Consider the following 27,065-nt stretch of genomic DNA (forward strand, 5'->3'; position numbering starts at 1 on the left):
ATTATCGTTTAACTTTTTTTTGTATTACAAATAATTTAATTTTGTGTTTTGTATTGAATTCAGTAATAAATTCTCTTTAAAATGATATATACAAGTTTGCATTTTGTGAAATGTAACGTTTTCTATAAGCATACAAAGTTCAAAAACATAAAAATTTCCAAAAGTGTCCACAATTTTGGCCATCACTGTATATTATTTTTACTTAAAAAAAAATTATTTTTAAAGGGTAGTAAAGTTTTGCTATGTACATTTTGCATTTTGGCTTCAAAAGGAGTTCATCAGGAAAAAAAAAAAAAAAAACAAAAAACAAAAAAAAAAAAAAAAAAAAACAGTGTGTTTATCTGAGGTGTTTGGTTTAATCATGGCTGCTATATTGCAGACGAGTGTAGCTGACAATTAAAGAGAATGTTAGCATAAAGTGGTTACGGGGTTTATTTACAACATAGTTGTTAGGGTGGGGTAGTTTGACTGAAAGGTAATAATAATTCTTGAATTCATTCCGATGTGCAAAAAATATTAAATTAAGACCACAATAAATGAATATAAAAAATCGAGCCATATAGAATCTGTGTCACGTCTTGATTCGGGGTATCTTATTTTATGTCGTGTTTTTTCTATTGCTGTTTATGTTTAGAGGCATATTTTAAGTAAATTCAGTGCTAAAATTCTGTAACATCTTACTATTAGATACAATCAGAATTGTTATAATCATATGCTATAATTCTAGATTGATTGGACTTCAGATGTGTCAGTTAATTTATCAGAAGTGGTGTATCTGAGTGTGTTTTCCCAGGGTCTTTATTAAAAAGTTCTTTGCAAAGTTTAACATTAGTAAATGTAGAATTTTGTAGAAAATGTAAAACAAACCTTTATTTGTAGTATTTCGTTCTCTATTGGTGGGTGAAAATGAGGACGCTGATACTGTGTTTTTATATCAATGCAGAGTTGTCATCTGTTTGTTTACATTAGTATGATGGGATATATTAATATTCACATTTTGTTAGCTTAATGATACATAATAATCCTAGGAGGTGCTAGATATGGCCTAACTTTGAAAGTATGAAATATATTCCTTGATTTGTTTACCTTTTGAAATTTAGATGTGTTCAGATTTATACATAGGGTTTTCCTCTGTATTAATTTTTTGTGAGTATTACTCTTAGTTTAAGGAACCCAGTGTACTTTTAACTGCACCTTTGGAATATTTTCAAAACCTTTTAATGCTGATCAACAATTTCATAGAATTTTCAATGGAGTTTCAGATAGGTTTTGAAATTATGTTAAAGCTCAGTTTAAGTAAAGTTTTAATTTAGTTTCAGTGATTAAATTGAGCTTCATATTTTGAGAATATGTATAATGATTACTTAAGTTATTGTGATGATTGTGTATGCCTTCCTTGCATCTTTATAAATCAATTTTTAAGAATTCACCTTTTTGGTATGTATTCAGAATTATTTCAGACTTATAAAATTTTTAGCTTGTTTGAAATAATTCAGAAATTTTCATTCAAAACTTTATTTTCATGCGAATATATTGTTGTGTGTTTGAACATGATGAGTAATGTTTAGGGATTTTGAAATACATTAAGTTTAGTGTACAGTTTTTCTGTGATGTTTATTCCCTTTCAGGAGGGCTTGAAAAAGCTTCCTTTGGTATGTTTTATTATTAAGATCTGAGAAAATATTTACAATAACATTTAAAAATTGTAAAACCATGATATGCCTGTTACTTCATTTCCTTTTTAATGTAATTGTATGTTCATTGGGTTAAGAAAATAGTTGAGGTTATTGACTTGATACATGAAATGAACTAGAAATTTGATCTCACCCAGGAATTAAAAATAGAAAAACCATCATTTCTGTTTTTGAAGTAAAAAGTAAATTTCTAAACAAATTTTGTAAATCTAAATACCAAAAGATAATATGTTTTCATAGGATTTAATAAATGTGTTAAAGATTTTTTTAAATTAAAAGAGTACACAGTTATTTCATAAATTGTTACTTTTATTGCAGATGTTGTGTGAAATCTGTGACTGTATATTATCTTTATGCCCATAAATTGTCACAAAATTTTTAAAAATAGTGCTGCAACTGAACTATTAAAAAATTAATACGGAGCTCAGGCTGTAGATAAAAATGATTCCCCAAACAACATATGAGAAATGAAATTTATAATTTTGAAGAAAAATTTTAATTTTCATGTATTTACATTATTTTTTATGTCTTTTCAGTTTTCTATACGAGTTATTTCAATTGCCATGTCTTAGACAATAATCAGAGAAAACGGTTGCTTAGATCTGTTAATATGCTCCTTTCTAGAAACAATTTATTCTACTAATTAATAAGAGCAGTTACTCTTGAAAACACTTTGCCCACTTGCTGCTCAAAATGCATTCATTTTCACTGTAATAATATCAAATAAATACTGAATTGTTGCAGTTATTGAAGTTAATGATTGCTGATGTTTAAATAGATTACGTTGCTTTTTTCTATAAAAAACATATCAGTTTCCTTCAGAAAATCAGAATTTTCAATTTATAAGCATAATCACAAGATCTGTTTTATAAAATTTTACGTGTGTGCTTGAATGAAAAATTCACTTGTTCAAAAATTTTAATTATTGTATTTAATTTTTATTTAAAAAATTTTCTAACATTACAGTAATATTTTTCAGGAATAAAGAAGTCTGATAAAGTTCTGAATTAAATTTTTGTACAGTATTGGCATTGTTTACTATCACAGGTATATTCTAGTTCTGTCATTTTTATTAGAATTTTTAAATAAACTTTTAAAAATTAAATATAGATGTTAAAATATGAGTTATATTTTAGTAAGTTTATATGAATAGTCTTGAGAATATTTTTAAAATTTGTTCTGATGTGGAGTAAGTTTGATAAGACTAGTTATTAAGGATTTATGCACCTTCAGTAATTTTTTTTAAGTGAATAGTGTAGCTGCAACAGGCAGTAGGAAATTTAACATTGCAAAATGCTGTAGCTGTAAAAATTATCTAGAGAAACAAAGTAAAAAAAAAAAAAAAAAAAATTTGCATATCTTTTTAAACATTATTCTTAATATTTTTTAGCATTATTTTGATATTTCCATATTCATTTGTTAGAAGATTTTGATTGTATTATGTATGAAAAGAAAAACACGATTGCAAATAAAATATTATAAATGTTATCCATATTTACAGGATATTTATTTATTATCATAATGATCAGTAGTGTTTGTGGTTTGATTATTTAGGATCTGGATCTTATTTTCTGTCTTTGAATAATTTGATATGTTAAGTTTAACAACATACAAAATTTTAATTTACTTATTTTGAAACATATTTGAAAATTAATGAGTAAATATGATTCAGATTAGTTAGGCTAATGCAATGCATTTCTCAAGAGGAGATATTACTATATGTTGGAAAAGTTATTTCACTGCCAGTTATGAGGCTAAAATATATGTGTAGTATTGCCATCATGAAAGTGAACTAATTCTAAAAGTTTGAGAGTTCAATTATCTTTTAAGAATTGTTCATTTGCAGTTGGGATATTTCTAATAATTTTTCTAAATGACCTGTTTTGTTCAATTACTTTACATACATTATATAATTTTCATTATTTTAGAAGATATTTATAATAATTATTTTATTCTTATTTATTTATTTGTTCTGTTTTAGCCAGATAATTGAAAGACAACTGGAACTTGGCCATTGTCTAAGGCAGAAATTTTAACGCATGTACCTGCTTCATATGAAAGGCAAAAAGTGGAAGTATTAACTGTTCATTTTTTAAGGTAAGAAACTTAAATGAATATAATTATTAAAAGTTTATATAAGACAAATCATATTTCAGTTTTGAAAATTCTAATCTTTATCTACTTACATTAGAGCCTGAAAATAGATGATGTCAATCTTGTAGGTGAGATATTATGAGTGCTCCTCCTTAATAGAAAATATATAATTGTATTATTAAATCTTGATTGCTAAAACAAGAAATTGTGGTGCATATGTATTATGTCATCAACTATGAAAGTTGGAGGAGATCCTACCAAAACTGCACCAATCATTCATGTGGAATTCTTCTATCTATAATTCTTAGAATGAAACATTTGTAACTCTCACAGTACTATCCAATAATCAGGAACTGCTGTGGAAGTATTCAACCCACTTAGACTTTTCTCGATTTTTGCTGTCTTGTTAGTCCCACCTATTTATTCTAAATGAACCACAGAAGGTTCATTTAGAATGTTACAAGCAAGAACTTCCCATAGGTGATTTTCCAATATCTTATTGTTTTGTCAACCATATCCAGCTGTTCTTTTTTATTCAAGATTCTTTTGAGAAGCTGTGTAAATATACTAGAGTGTTGTCGCAAATATGATTCTACATTCTTGGACTTTTATGTTCTTCAAAATGCAAGAAATAAATACAGCAATAACAGTTAATTTATATCTTTGTTCATAAAAACAAAAGGTGTCTAACCAAGAATTGATTGGTGTTATATCAAAGGAAAGCACAAATGTTATGAGTACGTAATGATGCCACACTTACCCATAATTTGCACCAAATCATACTGCTTGGCAGTAGTTTCATGGTCAGTGGGATAATATGTATGTTCTGAAATTTTTTACTCATGTTTTTGTAATGAGTAAAGAAGAGCAATCCTAAATTTCAATAGCTGAAATAAAATTTTCATGTACCTTAAATATGAAAAGAGCCTGTTCATATGTAAAATTTAGATATGTTTAAAGTTAAGTTTTTATTCCTTAAATTAATTTGTAAACCACTTATAAAGCAGTATGATTTACTTGAGTTATATGTAAATCTGCTTTTGCATGTGTACATGCCTACAAAAATATATAGTTTAAATAAGAATTTTCAGTATAATATATGGATTTTCACTATTTTCAAAACTGACTTAAAGACCACTGAATAGTACCTGTCATTTTAAAATGTATATGTATGAGCTGAATTTAAAGTACTGTGCTGTATTTTGTACATTTTTACTCCCTTTTGTACAAATAATACAGATTTCTTTGGCAAATTAATTACATATGACACTCATATTTATTTATTACCTCTGAAGCTAGTTTGCCTTCTGTCATATTTTATATTTTCTCCTTCATTTCAATTTTCAGTAGATTTGCTGTTGTATTCATTGTCAATAAAACTGGACTTCTTCAAACACCAGTCATAGTCTACCTTATGTCAATATTCTAGAAGCCTAAAATATCTCGTTTTACTTTCTTAAATGTGCTTATGAAATTTTCTGTTTAGTCTCCACAAATCCAACAGTGGCCAAACAGTTAAGTCACTGAACACTGATAGTTTGATTTGGGTTTGTATCCTAGAGAAAAAGTGGCTTGTGTTCAAGTTTACATAATTTTCCCCACATATAAAGTGAATAAAAGCCATTTTCCTGTAAAAAGGTCTTCCATGAAGTCATTCCATCCTAGGCTGATAACCTGTGAGTGCTTAGCAGTCATCGTAGTAATCCTAAATCCTTCATTTGCACTATCAGATTTTTTAGAAAATTTGTAAGAAATTTTGTTGTAATCTAATTTTTCAAAATTAATTGCAATTTTCCATTTTAATTATAAAAATTCCTTGTGGTTTATCTTAATTGTATCAAGGTTCTCCCTTCCTGAGCAGTGGTAATTTATAAGAATTCTGTAAACAGTATTTTGATGTTTGAATCAACAGAGTACTTTCCTTCTACTTATCAAATAAATGAATTAAATAAAACCCTTTCAAAAATCAATACAGTGGGTACCACTTATTGAAATCACTGCTTTATTAAAACCAAATCCAAAGCAACAAATTCAAATGAATACTATATCATTATAAAATAACAGCTTAATTGCATCAATGCTACTGCTTATAAAAATCAAATCGGTTTTAAAACTGTAAAGTGAAAACTTCAAGTTTTTGTTTCAAGTTTAGTGATTTTGTTCAAGGTTGCTTCACTTTTACATGTAAGAGCTGCAAATGCGAGAATTTTCTTATCTGGATTAATCATAGGTGGGGGTGGGTCACAGGCAGTTTGTCAGAACTGGTTCAAATCAGTTGGGGGGAAAGGGGAAACATAAAAGAAGATGCGAGAGAGAATCTGTATAAAAAAATTGTCCTTTTTTGCTCACACAGTTTGTTCAGGTCTCCCATCCACATTAGGTATATGCACATTTCATTCATAAAAATTTATTGAAATCTGATATAAAATAAGTCTATTTAAAAAATTTTTATTTTTATATCCCCCTTGAATATCCAACCTTGCATGCCTAACAGAAACGAAATCCTGCATGCAGCCCAGGATTGCATATAAAACTTAACCCGTGAGCACACACGCTAAAATTACGAACACGAGAAGGCGCGCTGGGTATGTCATACCCAAAAGCAATTAACACGTTTTAAATTACATTAATAATATAAATATGAGTGTAAATGTGGATTAACATAAAAAAATTAACTTTAGAATATTTTAAAGAATATAATAAATGAAGTACTTAACATACAATTATTTTTCACATCTCTGGCTGACTAAACACATATGCTCTATACAAATACTGGTATTACATTTCTCGCACAGAAAGCGTGTCTTTCTGTCCCTCTTTTTAGGGCACTCAGCGCATCTTCTGTAAACGTTTTTCATCTTTTTAGATGGTGGTTTCATGTTGCAATCTCCTGAAATTATTTTTTCTTTTAGTTTCAAAGGGAGCATGATTTGCTGCCGCTGTTGATTTGAGTAATCTTCCACTTTCGAATAACCAGTATTTCCTAGAATTTTAAAGATAATGCTTTCAGAACTAGTTCTAACATTCATTCAGAATTTGTTTTTCTTCCATACCAAGCCATTTTTACCAACATAATTTTCATCATTTTATTGATTTTCTAATTCACTATCTAATTCAGTGTTTGTATCACTGTCTGTTGCTGAATTATAATTGCTGTTGTGTTCTTCATCTATTAATTATTCCTCCTCTTCTCTAAATGTTTCATCATCTGTTGAAATGGTTTCTAGAATATTTCTCAACCTTTTCCATTTCTTTATAACTTAGGTTCCGTTCCATGCTGACTAAAGAAACTGAGGGTGAAAATCTGAGAGACGCGAGAAAGCGCGTGGGTGTCACATACCCAAACAGAACAATTCCTAGAAAAGTATTCGAAGAATCACTCCACGGATTTCCCAGCTTCATTATTGTGACCTTGAATTCAGCTACAAAAGGTTTTGTACATTTCCAGGAAAGGGGTTTTGAGATAACGGACAAAAAATATGCCCCTGGATATGAGATACCCGGCGCGCTCGCTCGTGGGTTAACTTTTTTATAAAACCAAATAAGATCAGAATGGACATGATCATATTAAGCGGTACCCACTGTGTTGTGGTGCTGTGTTCTATTTTAATTCATTGTACTGGAAGCAGGATATAATGTTTAAGAATTTATGTATAAAAAAAAGGCTTCAGATTTTGTCATGAAATACTTTTAATTACGTGAATTCCATTCATGTTGAATATAAAGCAATTTAAAACATTGTTGAAACTCTACTGCATGTAGTGAGAAAAGTTGTCTTTATATTGTGTTAACAAGAAATTAATTTTGGTTTGCACAGCACTATGTTTGTTTTGTATTTCATCTGTAAATTTTGTATTTTTTTTTCCTTTTAAGATTTGGCAGCTGACACTTTTACATTGCTGTAGAAACAAATTCTGTTTAGTTTTTTCCCTTTCTTTTTTTGCAACTGTTAATTAGCTGACGGTTTTAACATGGTGTGCAAAAATAAACATTTTCAACATGCTTTACTTTTTATTTTCATAAATACAAAAAAGTAGCTGAAGCTCATAAGGAGATATGTGAAGTTTGTGGTATTGATTACTTAACATAATGCACACATCAGAATTGATTTAAACATTTTTATTCTGAAGATTTTTCCACTTAAAGATGATCAACATTTTGGCCAACTTTCTGAAGTTCATGATGACAAAAGTAAGGCATAATTGAATCGGATCATCATATAACATAATCTTAGTATCATCAGTTTTTACCATCACTGTGGCTTGGTGTGTTTTTTCAGTTTTTTAAAAACTGTCTGTGTACATTTTTGATCAATTTTAAATGTTACCTAATTGTTATATGTAAGGAGCAAAATGAATTGTAGTAGAATGTGCACTGGAGACCAAGTAGTAAAACTGCTGAATGTTGGAAATGCTACCAGCAAAAATGCAATGATGGGGGGTTGATGATGTAATGTACCCTGCATTACTAGCATTCAAATCCTGGTGAATGCACTAGCTGCATGGGAGTTTTTATGGTTTTCTCCATGTGGAATATATATATAGAAACCAGTTAAGCTGTGGTCACGCGTTTGTGTGTAAAACGTTGACCAGTCAGGAGTGAGTTCAGAGGTGACATTTGCCGGATGGCCGGGACCACGTGATTCGACTTAACTTCAACTTTTTAACGCTTGACGCGTCAGTTTCAGGCATCTTGTTTCAAAAGTCCAGTTTATACCATGGTTTTTAAATGATTGCACTTTTAAAAAATTCTTCTTGATGAAAAAAAAAAAAAAAAAAAGGTCAAATGGACTAATCCTAATAAAAATTTCAGATAATAATAATAATAAAAAAATGCATATGCTAATAGAATAAATAGCTTTATAAATTATTTAAAGGAAAATTCTCAAGTTTATTAGCAATACTAAACCTTAATAATCAACCATAAATGGTATATGGTTGATAATTTTTACAGAATAATCTAAAGCAATAGATTGTTGCGAGAAAATAGTGATGGATTTCAAAATCCCAGATTTAAAATTTTTCTTAACTTATATCTACATCAATTTAAGTTTGCTCTTGTTCCCTAGTGGATAAAACATTGGCTCGTTGAGTTAAAAATTTTGGTACTTTTCTGTTTCACCGGTGCAAATCTCACCATGCAGATTTTATTGGCGACAACGTACAGCATACACATAAAAAATATTAACAAATTAACATTTGAATGGTAATAGTTCTACGAATTTTTTTATTTTGAAGGTATACACATTTTAATATCGTTTAAAATTTTGTAAAAAGCCGATAAATAAAGACATTAAATTTGTAAAAAGACATTAATTTAAGAATTTACTATGCTTTCATGGTTCAACATCCTGATTCGCTGGTTTATATCATGTGACCCCAAGTGATCTCTTCTGATGTAAACTACATTACAAAAAGCTAATTCTCTATGTAATTACCTACATTAATTTCAAGTTAAATCTGAATATGGAATACAAGTTTAAATGCAAGAATTATTTCAATTCATACGAATAGCTTACTCAGAAATTATGTAAAACCGCAGTGCTTTACTTTGCTAGTGCATTTCCGTTAGAATTGATGAATTGAATCCTTGACTTTGCCTGTTCTATATTTTCGCCTCCGGGTGAGCGGTGTGATTGTATCCTAATTGACTTAATTACCGCAGATGGCTGTAGGGCATAAAATTCGACTATCTGGTAAAAATTTTATGTAATTGTATGCCAATATAGAAAGACAATCAATCTGATAAGAAATGGCTGCGACTTGTTTTGAAAATGAGGCGTAAAGGATTATCAGCTAGGATATTCTGTTTGGCATCAGTTTTACTGTTATTGGCGAATTTATCAGCTGCGCCGGCAAAATAGAAAATTACGAAGATTTTGGATTCAAGTTGTAAGGATCTTAAGTTTTACTAACATTTATTTTATTTTAAAACTTTCCTATCATTTCTTATTTTACACTTCTGGCCAGAATAAATGAGTGAATATGTTTTATGCTAATTGTACTTGCTAACGCCCAAGTATTTAAGTTATGGCTTTTCACCAAGAGCAGAGCTAGATAGTTAGAAAGTGAGCCGCCTTGCCACTGCATTCCACACGAGTTTTTTATTTAGCTGCTGTCTGCCTTTAAGGCCAGAGATTTAGTCCTCTTGATATTTAAAATGTATTGTAGTTTCGGCAGTTTGCGTACTACATACGTAATACTTTAAAAGGCCAGTCTTAGTGTTAGTCAATTGTGTAAAGCACTCGAAGTTAACTCTTATTTTAGTTAGTAGTTTTTATATTTTTACGTTCAGACCACAAGTGGTTTGTATATCTAGAAGTGTGGGAGCATCTGTAATATCATGGACAATTAAGGGTAAAGTTAACCCTTCCTGCTTGTGTCGTCTATTCCACACATATTTGAATATAGCTTAAGTAAGCTCCCTGTTCCTACTCAGGACACGTCATATTCCCGAAACAAATCAAAAGACATACAAGTCCTGATCAAATGTCACCAGGAGTGGTGTTGTAATGGAGCTGGCATTTAAAAAAATATTTACAGAAAATATATATTCACTAGTTTCAGAGTAGCCCAGAAGCTTCTTCAGTTTCCTGATGGTGAAGTGTGAAAAGCATGCTAACCCGCAAGATAACTTAGCACGGAAGTTACACTCTGAAGTAAAAAATTCAGCTTTTACTAGGGATTTGTATTGCGGGTTTGAGCCTTGCTTTTCCCTACCTTTGATGATGGCATGAATACATGAATTTTTTTTACCTACCACAACTTTTTTTTTTTGGGGGGGGGACACAAGAAGCTCGCATTTATTTTTCATTTCATTTATCATTCATATAAACCTAATTTTTGCTCGACATTGTGCGTATTATCCTTCTTTTGACAACAAGCCTTTGGTATAATTCATAAAAGATCTGACTACTGTGATCTGATTCTGTTTCGGCTAGCACGAGACTAGCAAAAGCGATACTGATATTACTATAAAGTTGCTGTTTCAACTAATTAAAGAATTTAGTGAGTTCTGAATTTTAAATGAGTGGTGACAAGTAAACCATTTGTTTAAAAAAATGAAGAAAACTTATTTAAAACGAAAAGAAGCTCGCTAGTATGTAGCTGATTTTATGGAATACTTCTACACTTTTAATGGTTCATGTTTGTTTTTCTTAACATGCGTGACCGTTTTTCAAGAGGTCTAATTTTGATGATAATTTTTCATTAATTTAAAGAACTTTTGCATGAGCATTAGCAAATTTGCTAATTGTGGAATTGAATTTTTAATGCAAAAAAAGAAGTTTTATATAAAATATAGCTCAATGAGTTTTAGATGAAAGTGACCTTATAAAATAAACCTTTAGATAGTGGCTGTTCATTAACCTCTTCGTTGTCCGTAACGCGTCTAGTTTGTTAAACTTTCGCAGGGTGGCCGTAACGCACTTCAAGCGTTCTTCTACATTTTAAAACTTTTAAACGTTTAAAACGCTTTCTATATGTTTACTTGTTTGAGTTTTTATTTTTGTTTGTTCTAATGCCTCCTAGAGGGCAGCACTAATAAGGCATTCAATTTCTAATTGAATTTGCCTCGGGTTTTATGACTATTTGTGCCATTTTACACTCATGTCCATAAATTAAGGATAATTTGATGTCACGTGGAAATCGAACTCTAAAATAAATATATCACCTGTAAAATCACTACACACATCTCCAAGAATCATGTGCAAATTTCAGGAAGTAACCAGATGACACCGATGGTACGTCACAATGATGAGAGTGTAAGAGAGTGATGTATAAGGACTACAGACAAAGAAGCAAAATTGTTCGCAGGCGCTTTATAAGCATTTCAGTGCAATAACCGAATAGTTATGACACAAAGGACGCATTTGGATGGTTTTTTTATGTGGTAGAATTATCGGCCGTCTGGAATGTAGGCGTACCCAACTGGAAGTATCAGACGAACTTGGAATTGCCCAGAGTGTCATCTCCAGGCTTTGGCAATGATTCCAAGATGATGGTAATGTGAGTAGACGTTACAGCACAGGTCGCCCCAGAGTTACAAAGCCGAATGAGGACCGCTATTTGGCAGTCACTGCCAAAAGAAACATGCGGAACACAGACCTGTCTCGTCAGCTGTCTTCAGCCAGTGGTATGACAATTTCAAGGCAGACCGTGTACAGACGCTTAGGGCAGATTGATCTATATGCTCGTAGACCTGTCGGATGTGTTCCACTTACTGCAACTCACTGTCGCCTGCGGTTAGCCTGGAGTAGAGAGCATGCATTGTGGCACCACAACAGTGGGCTTGTGGGATGTTTTCTGTCGAATCCAGGTTTAGCTTGCAGCCTCTTTCTCACCGGACTTTCATATGGAGAGCTCCAGGTACCCGTTACCTCCAAGAAAACATCATTGAACAACACCGTTACGGTGGTACAGGAGTGCTCGTTTGGGGTGGAATTATTCTGGGTTCCAGAACTGACCTGCATGTTCAAATTGGAACCATGACAAGCCAAATCTATCGAGACGTCATTCTGGAACAACATGTATGTTTGTTTCGGGGCGCCATGGGCGCACAATTTGTGTTTATGGATGACAACACCGTCCTCACCGTGCAAACATCGTAAGCGAATGCCTTCAATCGGAGGATGTCACCCGTATGGACTGGCCAGCATTCTCACCGGACTTGAATCCAGTAGAGCACATGTGGGACATGCTTGGCCGACAAGTTGCAGCCCGTCAACCTCCTCCTACATGTCTACCGGAACTTCGGTGGCTTTTTGAGTGGTGTAATATCCCCCAAGATCAGATCGATAATTTGATACTCAGCATGCCTAGGCATTGTACGGACTGTATTGCATTGTCTGGGAGACATACAATGTATTAACAATCATACCAACCATGTAATATTGTTTTTTTGTAAATAGGTTTTTTTTGTAATTTGCTCCAGGGAGAAAAAATTGCTAATTTTTTTTTATAATATCAAACATATACATAGCATCTTTTTTTTTGCTCTTTACCTTTTGTTTAATAAATAAGCTTTACAAATAAGTCAAATTTGTTTTGCTTCTAACTCTTCGTTTGCCTGATTTTGTATTATCCTTAATTTATGGACATGCGTGTACATAAGATACAAGACAGTGAGAGATTGCTTCAACGTCTACTCAGCAGAAAAAGAGAAAAAATGAGGTTGTGAACTGGAAAGACAAGCAGGATATACATTTGATGAGTACAGTCCACAATAACTCAATGATTGATACTGGAACACGGAAAAGAACTGTAAAAAAGCCAATAATTGTAAAAGATTACAACAACGAAATGGGAGGAGTGGACTGCCTGGATTAGATGCTATCAAATTATCCTGCTCTTAGAAATAAGCAGAGATATTATTATTTTTCCATTATGCTTTATATCCTTAAAATTTTACTTAATATTCATTGACATTCATCCACTTCGAAAGTTACGTATGGAAAGTTAAGATGTACAGAGAAAACAACATTACACGCTACGAAAAACAGACGGCCGCTGGGAGGAAATTTTCGCGGACAGGAGAGGACGGCGAAAGCGTTAATAAATGAATGAATAACTGAAGTTATTACTGTTACATTTTAGGTAAAAAATATGTAAATAAGGCAGAAATTAAAATATTTTAAAAAAATTCTGTTGTTTATTAACTTAAAAATAACTGCTTTTTTTTAAGTGTGATATTTAATTTAGTAATGTTATAACTCCTACATATATTTAAACAAAATGTGCTTTTTTATTGCATTATTTAAACCAATTAAGGGAAGTTTACATGAGGAAGCATTTAACCTGTTCGGTACAGGCGTGTCATATATGCATCAGCAGCAAACATTACCTCGCGGTCGGGTGTGTCCTATTTGAATCGCCATTTAATTCACTGTATGGCCAGGTGTACCTCATATGACTTTTTAGATAGAATGTTTAATTAGTATTTTTAATTGCCACTAGATGTAGCTGTATGTCTGTTATAGGGAAATATATCGGAAGTTAAGTATGTGTACCTTCAGTCCTATGCAATGTTTTTTTATTTTTGGTATTTTGTTTTGGAAGGAGAGGGAGATTCGTGGGTGTGTGTTGAGCAATGTAATGTCTCTTTAACTGCAGCATTTGATATAAACAAATCCATATGTTCTCGATGCTTTGAGGTACTTTTTATTTTTATTTTTGCGATATAGGTATCTGAACGTAGAAGAATATACACAAATGCTAATTTGTAGATGTTGAGTAACATGATGGCTCTTACTGCATCATTTCATATAAACAAATGAACATGTTCCCAATGCTCTGGAATAATTTTTAATTTAATTTATTTAATTTATTTTATTTTTTAATCCCCGTATAGTGGAGTAGATGTTCTATCATTAAAGACTTTTTTATTACTGTTAGATTTTTCCAGCATTGAGACGAATATTTTGTATGGCTTAGCAAAAGTTTTTTTTAATGTTCTATTGCTGGTGTTCTATTTTTTTCAATGGCAAAATTAAAGCGCTATCTGACCGTAGAAGATACACAAATGCTAAATGAGTCAAATTTGCTGATGTTCTATTCATGTGACATTTGCAAGGTTGGACTTTGCATACACCCATGTTTCAAAGAATATCATACACTGTCTCTTTTTTGAAATATTGCTTCCTTTTCTTTGTTTTCACAATGAATTTTTATGAAAGACGGTTTTAATATTTTTAAATTTTAATTATGTGTTGTGTTAAATAAAATCTGCGATTGTTTGGATATTTTTCCATATATATTTAATTGTGGGATAAAGGAAAAATTATATTATTCTAGAATGAGTATTTTATAAAATTTTGAAGGAAAGTATAACAATAAAGGTTTAAAATTAATTCTGGCAACTACCTGAATATTCTTCTCATAATGTACCAAAAATTGGAGCAATTGGATGACAAATTTAAATTATACGAATTTTTTTCCAAAGTTAGGCTTAGCAGCACGAATTGCCCGTCCCCACAAGATGACATATCCAATTAATGCGCCGTCCCAAGAGAACGTTTTGGTAACAGAGGTGCCCGTCATGAACGGGTTAAGGGAAGTTCATGCAAAAACATTTATGGTATTCTACTCCATGAAAAATTTACTCTCCAAAATAGAATTTTGCAATTAGGATTTTTTAATTATTATTCAACAAAATTCATAAATAAATTAAATTAGATGTATACACTGTTTGATGTATACAACGATTCTTTTCTGGGATATCCTATTCCTATCTTCCAAACAATTCTTTTCTGCGATATTCTGACAAAAATTAGTGTTCTGCTTTTGAATAAATTGTTTGAGGACTAGAAATTCATCGAATTAATGAGGTGTCGTGCGAAAGTAATTAAAAGAAATTTTGTGTCGTTCAAGCGCATTTCTTAAATTATTTGCTGCAGTCATCTCTCACATATTAATATAAACCACTGCATTCTGCTTCTTTACACAATGTAAGAAGTAAAATAAGTTTTAACCGAGCAGAAATTAAATCCATTTTAATTTAAAAATGTAATCGTAAAAAGTCAAAATACCACACAAAAATTTCACGTTTTCCCCCAAGTTTCCGATATGGAGCGCCATCTAGTGCAAACATATGATAACTTTTAAAGCAAAAGTTGCCGCACTGGTGTGAACTGACGTATGCAGAAAGCAATTTTTTTCCACGTTGCCGCTTTTCGCCCCAACGGACCAATGTGAACGCTGCTTTACCCATAACATAGCTGCCAACTCTTCTGATTTTATGACTCCCAGTTTTTAATTTTTAGCCTTTATTCAGGATGATTTTTCCTAGAAATAAATAAAATTCATTGAATGTAAGAAACCTGTGCAAATTCCATTCCACACCTTACTATTTTTCAACTTAATTATACTAATTAAATTTCATTTGATCTGAATTGTCTGAATCTACTGCAGACATTTATAGAACTCTTTGTGAAGATTCAAGCAATGTTTAATTTGTTAGTATTTATGTTTTGTTTTACATCAATATATTTTACATTGCTAAGTTTATTGATATACTAATATGTATGTTGCTTATTAATTATATTTGCAGTGCATACAAAATTACTGTGATGAATGACAATTTTCCTTTCCTACTTATAGGGTTTACTCAATAAAACATGGAAGAAAACTACAAAATAAAATTTGGCAAAAAACATAAAGCTTAGAATTTCTAATCAAATATTAATATATTTTACATCAAAATCTCATTATGAATAATTCAGTAACCTGGGATGATGTAATTATAAAGTGAAGTTCTATTAGGAGTTCTTTCAAAATAGCATTACTTTGCAGTGGGAATATCTTGAGGTTTTTGTGGGAGAAGATCCCAGTTTTTCAAATTTCAAAGCTGGAAGTCCTTCATGAAGGCAACCTTTCCTATTAGATAAGTAGCCCTGATACTTTTCTGTAATCTGAATCAGCAATCTCCAAACTTTCTTTGATTGTGTACTCCTAAGACAAAAATAATGATAAGCTGTACCCCATATAATATAATATAATATATATTCTATTATATTATGCTCTCTAAAGCCGGTATATTTATGATATTGAACTCCCCATGCACTATTTAAACAGACACGGCAACCAATGAAAGAAACTCATGCTTACATGATACACAATAATACATCACAAGTGATTGTAAGCCTACTTCTTTGGCATAGTCCTAAGTATCATTTTGCGTATCCCATGGGGTTCACGTTCCCTTCTTTAGGGACCACTCATCTAAATAATCAAATCCAATTGCTGTAGAATTTTGATTACACAGTTTTTCATATGCTGAAAATTTTGATTAAAGACACTGAATACTGAAATGTAGAATTCAAACTTAATATTAAATTTTCTGGATAAGTTAAATTTTAGGAAGTTAGGCTAAAAACAATATCAATTTTTCACTATATTTATAAATACAGCTTATTAACTAGATATGAAATTTATATCTATTCTAACAAGGAATCTCCTAAAGAATTCTAACAAGGAATCTTCTAAGGAATTCTAACAAGGAATCTTCTAAAGAATTCTAACAAGGAATCTTCTAAAGAATGCTGCTTATCATAGAGTTTAGATATGCCTGATAGAATTTGCTGAAAAAATAAGGCATGCATGCTGTCTTAAGTATAGCCAAAGCCCATCCCAGCTTGTCACAAATACTTTCCAGTTATCATAGGAATTATTTCAGTTACAGCCCCAAAGCTGTTCATAAGACTGCAATTAATAATAGTTATTGCGGGTATGCCTCATAGCTCAATATAAAATCACTTTCATTTCTTTTAGCAATTCCTAAGAATGAAATTATAATGGTTATGGAGTGTATGGCTCATTTTTCATGGCTAGGCCCCCCATGTGAAAATTCAATTTCTTTAAGAAATGGGTGTATATAGATTTGCATAGCCGGTAAAGAGGTTATAAACGCGTTGAAAATTAAAAGAAATGAACAGTTTTATGTCATGATTGCAAAAAATACTTTTAAAAATATTTTCCTTTTCTATTATATAGTTTCTGATATATTTCTTGTATTGTTTATATTATTTTCATTAATATATCTGTATTTTATTAAACCTTCTATTTAATTTTAATTATGCATTATTTAACGTTTTATTTATTTATAATTCACAATCCCTGATTGAATCTAATTTATTTATTATTCACAATCCCTGATTGAATCTATTATGTATAACTTTTGAAATACAATCCTGCATATATTGAGATATTTTAACCCAACAACTTGCTTAAAATTTTAAAAAAAATCCGTTTTAAAATTGGAAATAAAGTTATATCAAAATGCAGGTGACATACTGAAAATTTTGAAGGAGTGCGAAGGCAGGGCAAAATTTGTAGTCATGCAAAATTTTGAAGATGACTTTTAGGAACTGATTACTGTGTTCACTTCTTTGACATTTGGGTATGGAATGAGTTTATAATTTGCCTTTTCTTGTAAATTTTCTAGAAGTAATTTACATTAAAATACACTAGCATTTTCATGTTTTTAAAGTGAAAATTAAAAAAAAAAAAAAAAAAAAAAAGGAAATTTCTGATGAGAAAATGAATGCAGAATTGGTTGGTGTGCTGATTGTCTCCACAGTTATTCTTGGAATGGAGTTGATTAGTTGCTTTCTCTTGTAGTTTTTATAAAAATTATTTTAATTAAAATTTACAAGCATTTTTACGTTTCTAAAGCAAGAGTAAAATAACTAAAAGAAAGTTGTATGTTTGCATATATTGAGTGCTAGAAATATTGTCGCAGGTGTAGGAATGTGAATTTGAAACTTTCTCCTTCTTTTTCAAGGAATATTTTTGATTTGAAAATTAATGGAACTTATATATTTTCATAATTCTTGCCCTAGACCAGTTGAAGATGTTCTGAAACTCCCATTTAGTGGATTACTAGCTTCATTTGTATATTGCAGTCTTAAAATATTCCAAGAAATAATGTCCCCCCTTTTTTAATGGATGAAATTTTAGCTGGAGAAGTAGCTTTGATGTACACAAAACTGATGACTGAATTCTACGATCTGAAAAAATAATCATTTAAAATTTTTTGCTTTTAAAATCCTTTTAATGAAAGTTCTTACCTCTGGGAAACACAAATAATATAGTCTGTTATTTTAATGTAGGCACTTCAAGGCCATTGGATACAGTTACATAAGAATTAGACAAATTACAGTTATACAGAGATCGGACCAAAATGTAATTTTAGCTGATTTCTCGCCAGAATTGTTGACAAAAATTATTCGCCAAAACCGTTGCTTGCTTGGCATGATGAAATAGCCATTTACATTAATGTTAAATGGATCTGCCCTTGCAATCTTATTCTTCCAGCGAAGATTCATCTCTTGAGGCATTTCGCGTTACATTATACAAGTGATAATACAATTTTACATATAATTTAACTAAAATTATTTACATATATACAAAATTTGTAACATTGCCCCCCTTCGCAAGAAGGACTGCACATCATGGGCAGTACAATCTCTGCACAGGAAGCCATACTTACAACTAAGGAAAATCAATTCAATATCAAAATAAAAATAATAATTTCAATAAATAATATATAACAAATCAAACTCCAAATCTATAAATAAACACACGAGTTTACAAATTTATGTGCACGTACGACATTGGTTTTAGTATACTATTTACATTATTATATACTGTGAGGGCTACATACTATGGCCATAGTAAGGGGCTAGTCTGTCGTAATAAACGACTTCACTTAGAATTTGATAACTTATCCGAACTACGATGTCATTTAGCCAGTTTAGAACTATGTAAGGACTGTCTTGGGGTGACTGTAATTTAGGATAAAGTCTTTTCTATCGAATCAGATTCCATAACCACATCTCAGCACCTTCTTTGAATTGATGTCCTATAGCTGTCGTGTTGTATTGGATCTTCATCATCTGAACCAAATCTTGTAACACTGGCTACTGTATCGATGGCCATATTTCAAGCAACTGCATTTATATGTCTCCAATGAAGAGTGCATTCCTGTCACCATTCCTTGCAGAAATCTGAAAATGAGGCTTCTCGATATCTGGCAACCTATGCCCTATGAGATGGCCACTAGTTAGTTTCCCTCCTCTTTGTTTCATGGAGATAAGGATAACTTGCCTTGGAGATAAAAATAACTAATAAGACCGCCTCCAAACAAAGTATGGCTTTGTTTGGGAGCGGTCTTATCTCCCGTGTTTTACAGTTCCTTCGTACGTGGCCTTCACCACCGCACTTCCAGCGCTTTAGTCTGTTTATTGCTACCCCTATTCCACTTCAAGGCGCTGACTAGCTAGTTTAAATTGTCTAGACCAGTGTTAAGTAAAACTTATTAGCCAAAGAGCCAAATATGAACATTACAACAATTTTTTTTAAAAAATTGCGAGCGAAATCTGCTTGTTTAGTAAACTTTTATTACACTAAATAAAACTAAATTTAATACTTAATAAATATTTATTAATTCGAACAATGTGCTTGCATCTCCTTGGAAAGTTTGAGTAAGTCAGGTTTGTATGTTGTTGTTTTTAATTTTAGGCATGATTCCAAGTTCTCATCAATAAGACGACTTCCCAGTTTGCTCTTGATAATGTTCATCTTGAAAAAGATTGTTCGCATAGATATGTAGAACCAAAAAGGGAAAGAACAGCAAACGCGAGCTTTTTCAGCTGATCGCAAGAGTCAGAAATACTATTCCAAGCGTTGAAAATGATCATGTCTTCCTTATCCAGGTCATTCAAAGAAGACCACTTGTGTTGTGAACTAAGGTCACATTTTTTCTTCTCCGATATTTCCAATATATATTCCCTCATATTTAAAATTATTGTTTTAAAATGGTGTTTATCAATAGAGGAATTATTTTCTTGGCGATGCTTCAGCAGGCTCGGAAAGTGAAACAACGTTTCCCTTTCAAAAATGGATAATTTGTTTTCGAATGTTATTACTTCTTCTAACATCGAAAAAGTTAAGTTTCCTTTCCCTTGTAGTTTATGATGAAGCTGATTTAGATGAGTCGTAAAGTCTACCATGAAATAAAAGTTTTGGATCCACTGATCGTCTGTTAGTTCTGGATAATGAACGCCCTTCTCAAGGAGAAATGCTTTAATTTCCAGAAAAAGGGACGCGAAATGTTTTAAAACGTTCCCTCTTGATAACCAAAGTACCGTGTTATGAAGCAGAAGATTAGCGTACTCACTCTCCATTTCAAATAAAAATTCTTTGAATTGGCGATGATTAAGAGCTTTAGCTAAAATGGTAATCACCAATTCCGTAGCTTTACAAATTTCTTCCGGAAATGTTTGCGCACAAAGCGCTTCTTGGTGAATGATACAATGGTAAACAAGTATCTCGTGATTACTTTTTTCTTTCAAAATAGCAACAACCGCTTTCTACTTTAACTTTATACTACTTACCCTAAATACTTTTTGCCTCATTTGTTGAAATCGACGCAATTTTAATGAGGGGGAATATGATGTTTATCCATACACTCAATTACAGCATTGGCGATAGCTTCTCCACGCGTCTGACCTTTGAGTGGCAATAATCCTAAAAGTTTTTCTTTAGGGCCTGAATGACACATAAATCTGTGTCATTTATGTCACGAGACTCGTCAACTGCTATTGATAAAGTCGAAACCAATTTCAGATCTTTGATATGCTGGGTGGTTATATTCGAACACATTTTAATTGTTCTATCTTTAATGGTTTTGGAAGACAATGGTAACTCTTTAATTCTTTTCAGAATATCTGCTTTGTTCTTAAAATGCCGAAATAGCTCTTCGGATGCATTTATAAAACAATTTTTTATGTATTCGCCGTCTGTGTACGGTTTTCCTCTCTTAGCAATCTCTTGGCTACAAACAAAACTTGCCATATTAATATTGCTAGAAGATTGCATCCGGTTATTAAACACAGAAGTTGACGACTCTTAACTCTTCTGTAGTTTCTCAACTGCTTTCTTCCTTGCATCACCAGTAGGATATTTAGTGCCAAATGATGTGTGCTTTCTTGTAAAGTGTCTCTCTAAATATGTCTTCTTGTTATGCGCGAATTTCTCCTTACAAATAAGACATGTCGGAAGTCCATTCAAGTTTTGAATAAACGCAAAATTCTCGGTTCACTCAACTTTAAATTCGCGGTTTTCATCTTCCCTTTTTCTTTGCTTTTTTTTGGTAGTCATGTTAATTGGGGTGCCTATAAAAATATTCCAAATATATTTTTTTCTAAAACCACCAGTACAAAATTATTATCATTATTAAATTGATGAAAATAAAATTTTTAAAAAATACAATTTTGTTAATATACGTAACTGCACTAAAAAAATAATATTTTCCATCATCAGAATAACAAAACTTTTAATATGATCAAAAATGGAAGAAAACTTCCAACATTTGGACAAATAGAAGTTATCGAAAAATCGATTACAAACTTTGTACCGGAACCACAAACATACATAGCAAGTGTAATAAAATCATATAAAAATATCTGTAAAATGTGCAGGTAGATTAAACAATACAAGAACTTTTTAATAAGACAGGACAACGGCAGACACGGTAGATAAGACGAAACTGTTCACACTGCAATTGTTGCTCTGTGATGCCAATTTGTACCTTCACTACTTTATAAAAAGCATACACGCGCATGCCGGTAGCTTGTACATGGTTTATGTTTACGTTTACGAAAACTAATAAAATTAAACTCGAATTTCGTTACGTATTTTTACAACAATATAAAATTTTAATTACCTATCTATCTTTTTACTCAAACAAAAAATTATACATGTTCTCAATTTATAGAAGGATTTTAATTTATCAAAATAAGATGTAATTTTTTTCTTACCAAGTTTTTTTTTTTTTTAATGAAAATATTATTGCGTCTTCTGTGGATATTTGTACCAGAGCCGCACTTAAGCAACCAAAGAGCCACATTCAACTCTGGAGCCGCACTTTGCCGACCACTGGTCTAGACGCACAGTCGGTGGATCCCCTGGCTCCTGGTCATGAGGGACTCTGATTGGGTAGCAGTTTCTACGTGTTGTTGTTGGGCTGCTTCGAATTTTATGGCATGCACTATAAAACGCTTTAGATCCTTGACATCAACCATTCTGAAGGGATTAGAGTTAATACTCCCATCTGTTTTACAAGATAACACTCTTATGGTGCAGGTGAACTTCTAGACATTATAATTCTAAAATATCTCGTATAGACTCTCCAACCTCCCCTCCAGCATCCGAGCGGCAAAGTTGCCAAACACTGGTAGTTCAGTTCGGGGTTCAAGTCCTGGCAAACAAGCTGGCTGCTTTTGCATTTTCTTGGTTTTCCCCATGCGTAACGTGTATATGAGTTAGTTTCTTTTCGAAAATCCTCCATGAATGCATCCATCCCCTTAGGCAGATAGTCCTCCCATGCTTTGCCATACTAAAAGTAAACCAAACCAAAACAGACTCCCTACCTCAAAGTAAAAGAGGCGTTAGCGTTGAATCATTCTGTGAATTTCAACTTTTAGAGCTTTTACCCACTACTCAAGAAACTAATATAAAAATTAATTGGAATAAATTTACTGCTAAATTAAGTAATGCTTCTTAACAACACTCAAATTCTTCACTGTGGAGCTGTTGAGAATGAAGTGTTAGACGTTCTACCAGAATTAAAGAAGCAATAAATTATTTTTCTACTACACTCGAAAACTCACAAAGTCAAACTACCAGATAACATCAGAAATTTAAAGCCAGGAATGGGCTCAGGAAGCAACGGCAGGCAACTAGTGATCTAGGTACAAAAAGAACCGTTAATTATTTGACAAGGGAAATCTCCCAAGAAATTCATTTAGATCAAGTAAATGGGATGCATTATTAGAAAATATGGATATGCAGGAGAACACAGTTTGAGAAACTGCAGAGTCTCTTAGGGAAGAAAGTGCCATCAGATTAAGCCACTAAGTCACTCGGGGCACATCTTCCAATCTGAAAGTGAAATTGCTAATATTTTGGTAAATGAGTTTGCTGAAACATTCAAGCCACACCTAACCTATCATTCCGATCATAAAGAAGAAACAGAAAATTTACTCTGCGACATAAAAAGCCGTGCTAATACCAATATCAGTCGTCTTACCTCCCCGAATGAAAGCAGAATTATTATTAAAAATCTAAAGCGCAAAACGGTATGACAATATCAGCGATGGAGCCATTGAAGCTCTTTCAAGAAACTGCATAGTACAACTAGTTCACATATTTAATGCCTGCATCAGACTCAGCTATTTCCCACAGTAGGGGGAACATTCCATAATAATTACAATTCTTAAAACCGTGGGAGAATCCTAAATTCACCTCCAGCCTATAGGCCGATCAGTCTTTTTCCCACTCTTGGAAAAGTCTTCGAAAAAGTATTATATCGAAGGCTCAATGATCACCTTGAACGGCTAAATCTGATTGATGGCTTCCATTTTGGCTTCAGAAAGGGACGTAGCACCACACACCAAATCCTTAATATAGTAGAATAAATTTCACAAGCCTTCATTAAAAAATCTGGAGTAGGAGCATGCTTGGACTTTGAAAAGGCGTTGTACCGTATTTAGCCTAATAGTCTCATTCACAAGCTTTTCTAACTTTCTTCTTACGACTGGCTTCATTTAGCTCATAATTTCTTACTTAATAAGATGCTCCTTCCAACTAGGATAGGTAGGGTACGAACTGCGCCAAATTTGATCGAAAATCCTCGTCCCCCTCCTTTCTAATCCATGAACTGGGCGACGTTTCCTGTCCCCTATTTCTTTCCCAAGAAAATTGAGTGCTACAAAAAGTCATTTATCGCCATTAATGGGACATTCTATTGACACTGCAAGCCTTTATTTTCGTTTATCAATATTGTAAAAATTGTGCATGCAAAACAAATATTAATTTAAAGTCTGGCGTGTGCTATAGTAAAAATAAATTTCTTTTATACTCATTTTAAAGTTTTATGATGCTTAAAGGAATGATGAGCCAGATTCTTTTTTATTCTCTGTAAGAATTAAAAACTTTCCAAGTTGTAGATTTTAATCGCTGATTTTTATATATATATCAGATTTGAACAGTAAAATTGATAGATTAATGACATACACAAAACTGATACATAATCAACGTATCAAATATCGGATTTGTAGGTCACCTTAAATAAGTTTCTTGTCTAGATAAATATTAACAAATCTTCTTAGATAGCAGAATGGTTTTAACTTTTAAATTTACCATTTTAGGTAAACAGTTCTAATTTAATTAAAAAAAATTCTCTTTATTAAATCTAAAAATTGGACTTCTCAAGTCGTTCTAAATTCACACTAATATTATTGCAATATATTCCCGTATCAAGCTTTCCATTTTTAATCATTGAAGTTATTTTAAGGTTAGACTAGAAGAGAAACACGCTAATGTGAGAATCAAAATCGTAAAAACAACCTTGTATTTAGCGTAAGTATAATGAAACACTCAATCGATTTCGAGGGCAGCTAAAGGTCCCTCCTCATCAGGAGAAACAAATGCCTAGAAAGAAGAAAATAAAGGAGAAGGAGTCTCAGAAACACGTGGTCCTTATCAGCACTGCACGTGGTTATAACTGGATTTTTAATCAGAGTTGCACTGGCCGCCTACTTTTACTGAGCCAGGCTATCTGATCAAGCATAAAGGACAAGAAAAATTAGCGAAGTTAAAATAGGGAGCGAGGGGCAAATGCACCTTCACGCTCAAAATCTGAACTTGAAATAATGGAAAGCCATGTTCCACTTTATGCCGCGATTAGCACGTAAGATTACGTGCTGTGTTCCGGCAGTCATAAGATAGTTGCTTCGAGGAGCGCTGAAAGTAAAGAATTACATGAGCTGGGCGGTGCAGGATTGCGAAGGTGTAAAAGGGGGTGTGACCAAAGTCACGTGAGCACGAGAAGACATCTGAATGGTGCAGTGCAGTATACATTATATGCGATAAAATACAAAATACAAGTGAAAATATAAGTTTAAAAATGCAAAATGATAAGTATAAAACAAGTTCTTGATTAAATAATCACTATTTACATATGTACAAAGTCGCAGGAAAGTATTAATAGTTCAAGAAATTAGAAATACGTCATACGACAGAGGTCACCCTCCCAAGTCCTGGCTCTGGTGAATGCTACTGCATCTGTGAAGTTAGAATATGTGCAGTCAGACTTTGAGAAAAACAAACAACCATTTAAGTTGGAAAGTTCTGATTGCTATCTAGCATGAATGCAGCGAAAGGACGGAGATGTCTATCTTCGTCCAGTATTTCATACTGAAACAAGTTGAATTTATCTAGATGCTCACAGTCTTTAGCTTTCCTGAAGAAGTTCTTGTTAGTTTTACGAAGGAAGTTGTCCATGGTCTCAATTTTAAGGTCCGTGTGCAAAACATCGTTCCGTACAAAGTAATGAGCGTTGGTAATGAGTCTTAAGATGCGATTTTGAATTACTTGTAGCTTCTTTAAATCAGACGCTGACACCGTGGCCTAGGCTGGTGAGGCATAGGTCATTATTGGTCGTAAAATCGACAGGTAGATAAGTAAGTCTCTTTTTCTCTAAGCTAAGTTTGGAGAAGCATCCTAACATGGGATATAGGCTTTTCATGACATAGATCTTTTTTTGTCTGACGTGATTGATATGATCAGTCATTTTACTGTTTAAAATCACACCAAGGTATTTTGCTTGAGTTACAATAGGGATAGGTTCGTTGAAAAAATTAAGCTGATTTTTGAGTTTCTTTTCCTTTTTCCTTCTGTGTATGATAAGAAGCTGGGATTTTGAGGCATTAATTTGCACTTTCCAGTTCTTGCACCATTCCTCGATGAGCGGGATGTGATCTTGGAGTTTACAGACGGCGTGATTCCCATTAGCAGACTTTACTGCTAATGCAGTGTCGTCTGCATAGCACGCTAAGATGGAATTATTGCTGTGAAGAACAGTTGGAAAGTCCGCAGCATAAAACAGGTAGAAGATAGGTCCTAAAAACGCTTCCTTGTGGAATTCCACTGAGTATTGGACGTTCGGAGGAGTAGGAACCGTGTACGGTCACTTTCAATTTTCTGCAGGTGATGAAGGATAGGATAATAAGTACCAGTTCTCTTTCGAAATTGAAGTCGATGAGACCCTCATGCCAGACGCGGTCGAATGCTTATAATGGAAAGCAACCACTGAACGTATTTTTATACCCTCTGGTAGTACCAAACGCGAGGAGGTAACGCCATCTATCGGCAAAATAATTGAATTAATATAGTAGAATTTTAAAGGCATTAGGAAGGACTAGATTGGACTTCAGATCATTAACTAAACCTGCTAAATCTTTGTGAATGTGAAAAGCCTCAAGAAAATCCAATTCACCTATGGAAGAAGCCTTTTGGATAATTTTTGCAGACCCAAAGTCAAAATTATGGTTAAATGTCCAACTATGATATGCTATTGAAGACTTGTTAATTTCGCCTTTTCTGACATAAGATTCATGTTCCTTGATACGAAACTTCAACTCTCTTTTTGTTTGGCCAATATATCTTAAACCACACTGACACGATATACTATAAATTCCCCAAGAATTCAAGACAGAAACGCAATCTTTTAGAATCGAAGGGCGAATTTTATATTTATTTAGGGGAGAAACCGACTTGAAAATTGAATTTCTGGAGAATCCGTGCAATTTTATAGCTAACAGAAGGATAAAATGGAAGCACGACAAGGTCATTAATATTATTTCTAACAGTGGAATGTCTTCTTTGATGAGAATCTGAAATTTTTTTAACGGCTTTATCAATAATCACGGGAGAAAAT

General features: G+C 32.5%; 1 protein-coding gene across 3 annotated transcripts in view; it reads left to right on the plus strand.

Moving 5' to 3' along the window:
* Positions 1–332: 332 nt before the first annotated feature.
* LOC118181800 (trithorax group protein osa-like) overlaps positions 333–27,065 on the plus strand; it is a 306,313-nt gene continuing 279,580 nt past the window's right edge. For all 3 annotated transcript variants that reach the window (XM_085809212.1, XM_035350992.2, XM_035350994.2), the window contains exons 1-3: positions 333–475; positions 2,674–2,741; positions 3,676–3,791. The gene's annotated coding sequence lies outside the window, so the exon portion shown is untranslated. The remainder of the gene's footprint in view (positions 476–2,673; positions 2,742–3,675; positions 3,792–27,065) is intronic.

The sequence above is a fragment of the Stegodyphus dumicola genome, chromosome X2 (assembly GCF_044657685.1).
Source record: "Stegodyphus dumicola isolate Sdum_Otavi_A_Nest chromosome X2, ASM4465768v1".
Lineage (NCBI taxonomy): Eukaryota > Metazoa > Arthropoda > Arachnida > Araneae > Eresidae > Stegodyphus > Stegodyphus dumicola.